Here is a 7,788-nt window from a genome sequence, read left to right as displayed (position 1 = left end):
CATGTCTACCCATCCTAATGAGTAGGGTCAGTTGAGCGAGAAAAAGCCTGTAATATAGTGCTTTACATGTTTCAAGTGCTTTCATGCTCACCTTATTCTATCTTTACGAACAGGTCAACAGGACACACAGGTGGATGTCATAATCCCCATTTTATAGAAGATAAGACTGAGCCTTAGAGACAGGGAGGGGTGCTCAGCAGAGGCAGAGCAGCACCTTTGGATTCCCTGTTCTGATTTTTTTCTGCCAGTGACTCGCAGGACTGGCACCAGTTACAGTGCTGGATGGGTTCCCTGGACCAAAACAAAGTCCCTTCTGCTTCCTCAGGATCTTTCTCCCACTGCCCAGGTCCCAGTCACTTTAGTCCTTCTTCCTTGGCCTCCCAGTCAAAGTAGGATGTGGTGGAGCTGAGTCTGGGGCAGAGCCGCTTGGTGAAGTCTGATGGGGGTTGGTTTTACCTTTCTGCCACTTCCTCCTTCATCCTGTGCTAAAGTATTTTTTCGGGTTTCGCCTTCTGACCAAGCCTCCACACGAGGGTCTGGGAAACTTAGATCTATTGTTCTGTGGGTATGCAGGGGCCGAATACTGAGAACAGCGACAGTGCACGGGGGCAACCGAGGCCAAGTGTGACAGTGAGACTTCTGAGCTGCATGCTTGACTTGCTCTGATGGGTTGAAAACAAGTAATTGGGCAGAAAGTCATGCACCTGGAAGACAAAAAAGATAAGCTTCTGAAGTGGGGGCAGGGAGAGGTAGCACAATGCTTGCAATGAAAACAGGTGTATGAGTTATTGAGGAGAATTAGTCAAGGTGAGTTGGAAGAATTTAGGCATCTCTGTTGAAACATTTTTCACGCCCATCCTACTTTTTCTAACTACTGCCACCCTCTCACTTCTCATTCAGGAGGTTGCAAAAACCTCCTAACTGGTCTCCCTGTGCCAGTCCCTTCCGGCTCCTTTCCACCTTGCAACATGGATCTCAACCTACCTGTTCAGCCATATTCCTCAGTGCTCCCGTCTGAGCATGCAGTGCTGCAACCCGGGCAAACCACTCACTCTTCCTCGTACTGTACTTTTCCATCTCCAGTCTTTGCTAGTGTGTTTTTCCCTCTGCTTAATTCTCCTACCCCTGCAAGTACAAATCCAACCTCACTCGTTCAGGCCCACTTCAAATGCCACTTCCCCTGTGAAGTCTTTCCTAGTCCTGTCCTCTTCTTTCCTCCCCAGAGGGATGGCCCCTCCACCCTCGGGAGTGTATATAACACTGGAGTATTTGACCTGCCCTTTAAGGGTTCCTATCGCCATCTACCAGGTATTTTAACTATTTCTGTGCATGTCCTGTCTCCCCGACCAGATGGGGCTCACCTTGCAGTCAGGAAAGGGATCACTTTCGAATTTGTATCCCTCAGAGTCTTGGCTGCTGTTTAGTTATTTGAAGAATTAATAAAGACATGAATGAAGAGTACTTGTTGGGACAGGAAAGAGAAAAGCTCTAGCATCTTGGCTTAAAACCCAAATTAAACTGGTAATGCAACTGGAGACACGTGTTGAGTGAAACGCAAATAAATACGTTCAAAGAAAGCTGGATCAGAAAGAAAAGAGCCTGGCAAGGGAGTGCAACCCAGGGGACCAAGAAAATAGGTATGAGGGAGAGGGAGACAGTAGTGTTTGTTTTATGCTTGGTAACAGCAGAAGTCAACAGAAGCTGGAAGAAGCATTTTAGGGTGGGACTGAATGAATCACAGAGCTTCTATTTAACCCTTGTATAGCTCCATACATCTTCCCCCATGTAGAAGCCATAGGAAAGAAAAGTGTCTGCAGCATTAGTGGGCATCAAGAGTTATGATTACCTTTAGTCAGGCCAGTGAGGAATTTTAACATGGGCAGGGTATGATCCATGCCACCAAATATTCACAGCCTACTTGGAAAAGATGACGTGGTTCCAAGCAACCATGACAAAGTATATAGTCAAATGAGCCTTCAGAATGTATAGAACACTTGCTATGGCACAGTGGAAGAGCCCATAAGAAATTCCAAATAGGAGAAGGTGGAAGCAAGCACAGATGAGGGAGACCTTATGGAAAACATGATGTAGAAGCACAGGCTTCAAGAATGGGCCCAACTGTCACCAGTCTCCAGGAGTGGTCCGTGAGAAGGAGTCATGGTACGAGTCAAACTAGAAAGGTTGCCGAGGAAGGCAAGCCTGATAGGCAGGGACAGAAGGGACCATAATGCCCAGTTGGGCAGCAATGCCAGCTTACCTTTCAGAACACCTGTGGGTATTGACTGACCAGTCTTTATGCACTAGAATGAGAAAGCTCACACTGTTTTGTGTGTGTGGTGAGTAGGAAAGGTAAGCAAAACTAGAAATTTTAAAAAGCCTGCTGAACAACGGAAAGCAATTCTCCCTCATCCGAACTGAGTTCTACCTGTGCAGGTGGAATGCAGACGGTGAGTCCCTAAGGCAGGCCTGAGTTGGAAAGGGAGGCTCATCTTGGTCATTCATTGTCCCTTGGCTTAGGGAAAGCGAAGCCTAAAAGTAATGTGAGGAATGAGGGACTTTTCACTTTCAGCAGCTCTTGTATATTTATTGCCTCATCTGCGTAGGTAAATCAGAGTGGTCAGCAGTGCAGGATGAGGCAGCTGTTAGCTGTGCAGCTGCATGAGGAGACTCCAGCAGTGGCAGGGTGGGGAGTCCCCAAAGCCGCTTTTGGGCCCCAGTGCCTGCACTGTCTAGAGCTAGGTGGAAGAGAAGAGTGAAGGACAGAGGAAAGGGAAAGAGAGGCTGTGGCAGAGAGGAAAGGGCTCCTAGGTGTCATTTAGGACAATCCCTCTATTTTATACTTGGGAAAGCTGAAGTCAAGAGTTCCTTGTCCACAGTTACAGGGTCCTCAAGAATTAGAGTACATCCCATCCCTTCTCACAACTGTGGTGGAGGAGACGGATGGGAAAAGTGGACAACTAAAAGTGAAGAGTCCGTGGGTCCTCCACGAGACATGCTGGCACGCCTTCCTAACCCGCTGTTCCCTGACGGGCAGCTTCTGTCTCTTACTTACTTATGTTTCGAACCAGTGTTCTCCAGGGCCACAGGACCTTTGGGGGAAATGTGTCTTCCATCAGAAAGACATTCCTGATTTCCATGAAATTTGCCTGCTTTCTTTGTGGCTACTGTTGTTTGTTTTTGTTTTCCAGTTGAATGGAATCCTTTTGAATCTCTTTAATATTGCTTTTGTGGGAAAATAACTCATGGTCACTTATGATTTCTGAAGGCTTTGGAAGGCTAAAAAAAAGATGAGCATTAAGAAATGTATGCTTGCTCCACAAATTTTACTTTATGTTTTTGAAAGGATTAAACTGGATGTTATTTTCAGTTTTTAAGGTGGTTAAGCTGAGAGGCGGCTACGCTGTGTTGGGAAGAGCACTGACCTTGACATCAGAAAACCTGTGCTCAAATGCTAGCTCTGCTATTACTGTTTGTTTTTTGTTTTCTTTGGTCAAGTCCATTGATCTCTCTGAGCCTTAATTTCCTAATCTTTAAAATGGGAGTATTAACATCTACTTCATTAATTTGCTTATTTAAATTTATTTAACAGATATTTATTGAGCTTCTCTTAAGTGTCAGGTGATGTTCTTGAGACTGAGATAAAATTATAAACAAGACAGCTGAAATCCCTGCTTTCCCAGAGCTTATAACAGAGATTAAAGGGGATAAGATGTATTGAAGAGTTTAGCACAGTACCTGGCACGGAGTAGCTGCTTAACACATTCTAACGGGGGAACTCTAGGAACAGAGTCCCGAGACCGTTGTTTCAGTCTTAGCCATGACATTGACCAGCTGGGAGACCCTTGGAATCTCTAGACACCTCAGTACTTTCCAGTACCTCCCCTGGACTAGTGTGGCCTTCTTCCACACAAATGCTGGGGATCATTATTCTGTGGAAGGGTCCTATCCCATGCATGGGTCAATTTTAAGATCTGGAACGAAATTTCGGTCTGTTCATTTGTTGCTTCCTTTCTCCTTATCAACCCGTCTCTGGCTACTAGTAAGCAGCTTAGCTCAAAACAAATGAAAATCTGATGAAATCTGCTCTATCCCGAGATGAACTTGCTTTCACAGGAAATGGAGGTGGAACAGTTAGTGACCAGTAACCATGGTCAGTAAAATTGCCACCCAACTGGGTTGGTCCATCTTAAGAGATTGGTACAACCCTTTTCCAGTGACAGTATATTTAAAGGGGGTTTCAAAATGAAGTGGGTTTGGATCTCAGAACCACCACTGGTTAACTGAGTCCAAGTCAGTGACAGAGGGAGAATAAACACTATTTTGCTCAACCCTTTTATCTTACAATTAAGACAACTATGGTCCAGAAATGTGAGCTCCCTGCCCTGGAAGATCCATCTGCTAATTAGTGGCAGATCAGTGACATGAATTTTCATATAAATAGTCACAGGACCCAGTTAGAAGGTAGGTCTCCTGATTCCCATTCCAATGCTTATTCCTTTGGTCCTTTCGAAGTTGGAAGTGCCACATAATACTCTTCTTTTAGAATTTGAATATCCCCCTAAACAATTTCTGAGTAAATTTGATTTCTGTTCATGACATTGACTTCAACAACCACAATTAACAGCTGAATTTAAATACCTGCAGGGATGTAAAAATGAAGCATTCGAATTTATTGAGTGGAGTCTCAAATACAGAAATAAAGTCAAAATGAATATAATAAATGGAGGTAGGTTTTGTTTAAACCTAAGAAAGAACTTGTTTTTAGACAGGGACTTTCTATGATGTCCAGGAGGAAGGGCAGTGGTTATTCCCAGGCACTACAGCCCAGAATGTCCTGGCTTCCAAGGATCCTCCTGCCTCAGCCCCTCAAGTAGCTGGGACTACAGGTGTGTGCCACAGCACCCAACTTAGAAAGAACTTTTTGACATGCAGAGCTGTCAAGGCTGGTATGTTCTGCCTTGGAAAAGAGTGAGCTCTTAGCCACTGGAGGTGACCAAGTAGATGCCAGATATTCATGAGGTAGTAGTTTAGGTTGGGTGATGTTTAAGGTCCCCCATATCTTTAATACACTCATGTGGATTTTATGAGGTCCTGGTATTTAAATAATCCCTCTTTGAACCCATTTATGTATCTGTACTACCAGCTAGTCCCTACCTGTCTTGCTCATTAAATTTACTATCTACTATGTAAAGTAGTACTTTCTTTTATTTGCTCTAAAATTAACTCTTGCAAACTTTGGGGTAAGGGGAGGTTGGGATAGTTCTGTTTTTCTGAGATTTGCTGATTAAGTGCATAGTTCCATTCTATCAAGTATTGTTATATCTCTTCTCAGTCTGCTCATTTTTTGATTGAGAAAAATCTAATTTTGTTAAATCTATATTTATACCAACAAGCCTCCGTCATATTGGTGATTTGAATAGTTCTTCTCTGTCCTTCTCCCACCTCCCCAGCTCTACTAAATTTTTCTTGAAGGTCCATGAATAGAACTGCCACATTTTTTCTGAGCCCACACACTGCTTTCATGTGAATATGGGATAATGCCTTTTCTATCTGGCTTCCACACGCTTTCTGATGAGACCCAGCGTTCCTCTGGGCATCTCAGCTTATACAGCCACTGGAGCTCAATTTTGTCAGAGCTGATCACAATTTCTGGCGTTATTAGCTTGTAACACTGTACAAGTCACTAATAATGAGGAAAGCAATACTATAAAAAACTTAAGAGACTCAAAGGAAGAAAGAAAAAAGATGATCCACACAAGAGTCCTGTGTGACACCTGGTACAGAAGTTGTACTTAATACATATTTGTGAAAGTGAAATGAAATAGACTTAAATGTGCTTCCTGAGCTATGATACGTTAGAGTCCATCATTTTATAAATAGAGATTGGGGTATATTTTACCTAAAAGGACTACTTTATATTTGCCAAAACTGAAGCTCAATTGTTACATTTTTTCCCTCATTCTTCTGAGATCTTTATGTCCTGTGAGGACACCAGTTTGAATCCTTTCTCTATGATTTATGAGCTCTAAGATCGTGGCTCATTAATGTCTCTAAGTCAATTTCCTCAGCTGTAACATTGAGATAATAGAAATACTTGACCTGGAAACAAGGGATTTGAACCTGAATCGACTCGGAATTCAAACCCTAGTTCTATCAACTTCTAGCTTTGTGACCGTGGACAGGTTGCTTAACCTTTCTCAATTTCCTATTATGCAAAAAGAAAAAAGTAACACCCTCCTCACAGAGTCCTTGTCATAATTCAGTGAGATACTTATGTATAGCATTGAATATAGATAACTCCAGCTTACATAGAGTGGGTTCTCAACAACAATTAGTTGTGCTCCTCCCCATGTCATGGAATTGTCCAGATGTCCTGTAACTTCCAGAGGTGTGCAGACTGGGTGCGGTGACTCACACCTGTAATCCTAGCCCTTTGGGAGGCCGAGGCTGGAGGATCACTTAAGCCCAGGGTTCAAGATCAGCCTGGGCAACATAGTGAGACTGCCCCCACCATTTCTACAAAAAAAAAAAAAAAAAGATACAAAGAGGTGTGTGGATATTAGCAGTGATTGTGTGTTGTAGTATTTCTTTACCCAGAAGCAACATTGTGTAGTTGAAAGAGAGTGGATTTGGAGTAGTCCAACTGTGACTCAAGTGCTATAAACTTTGAAAAGACATTGCTTCCCGAGGCTTGGGTCTCTTGTCTCAAATTTAGATGACAGACTTCTTTCTACTTACCTTGCAGGGGTGCCTTAAACATCAATAAAATACTGATGGTGAAACCTTTAATGTAATCTGAAAATGAGGCACTGTGATGACTAGAAGTGTTCAGTGCCATTTGCAAAAGTAAATGTTTCACGACTTTGTACTTTTCCATGTATTTCATTAAAATATGAAGTAAGATCCAAGTCAGTATCTTATTGACTGGATTTCTGATTTCTGGTGATCTTTATGTTAATATCTTCTATTCAAAGGAGTTGCAATCAAATATTACTATATTGTTTCCATGATCCTTGTCAAAGATGACATGTGCTATACCAAATAGTTCTGCAATCAAGCTGTTCCTTGATGTAAAAATCTAATCACAGTAATCTTGAATCTCTGAAAATTTAAATATTTGAGTTTCAATAGTTCCCTACTTATCCCTAGTCCTAGACTCTTAAAGAACATTGGTTTGTTAAAATCCTTCTGTTATTTTTTCCGTAACAAGTTGTTTGTTACATTTCCATGACCCCACTCTTTGTTAGGAATTCCAGACATGGCAATGAGATTTACTAGCTTGTAATTCCCAGATAGCTCTTCATATGGGTGGAAATCCTACTGACATTGTGACGCTCCCTCTGGTTCAGTGACCATTTATAATGACAGGCAGTGCATTCTGGACAATGGCTCCCCAGTTTCATCCATGACTTATTCCAGAATTCTGGAGTAAATGTCATCAGTTCAGGTGATTTGTTTACTTAGTTTGTTCATTCCATTTAGTGTGTGTGTGGAGGCAGGGTGGCAGTACACAGCATGGAGCCCTGACCTGATAGGCCGGCAATTTGAACACTTGCCCCAAATCTGCATCTCACTTGTTGGATGAACTTGAGCAAGTCATTTCCCTCTGTAGCTCATCATCTCCATCTGAGACTTGAAGGGGTTGGATAAAATGATCTCTATGGTTCCTTCCAGTTTTGTCATTTTGTGATTCTAAAATGTGCTGTCATTCACAGTTCTTCCTGGCAAGATCTCTGGTGCGCAAAGCTAGGGCCAATTGTAACATCTGACAACACATCTTTCTTTTCT

Source organism: Piliocolobus tephrosceles, chromosome 2 (genome assembly GCF_002776525.5).
Source record: "Piliocolobus tephrosceles isolate RC106 chromosome 2, ASM277652v3, whole genome shotgun sequence".
Classification (NCBI taxonomy): domain Eukaryota; kingdom Metazoa; phylum Chordata; class Mammalia; order Primates; family Cercopithecidae; genus Piliocolobus; species Piliocolobus tephrosceles.
The sequence above is the reverse complement of the archived record's forward strand: the minus strand, read 5'-3'. Positions refer to the sequence as shown.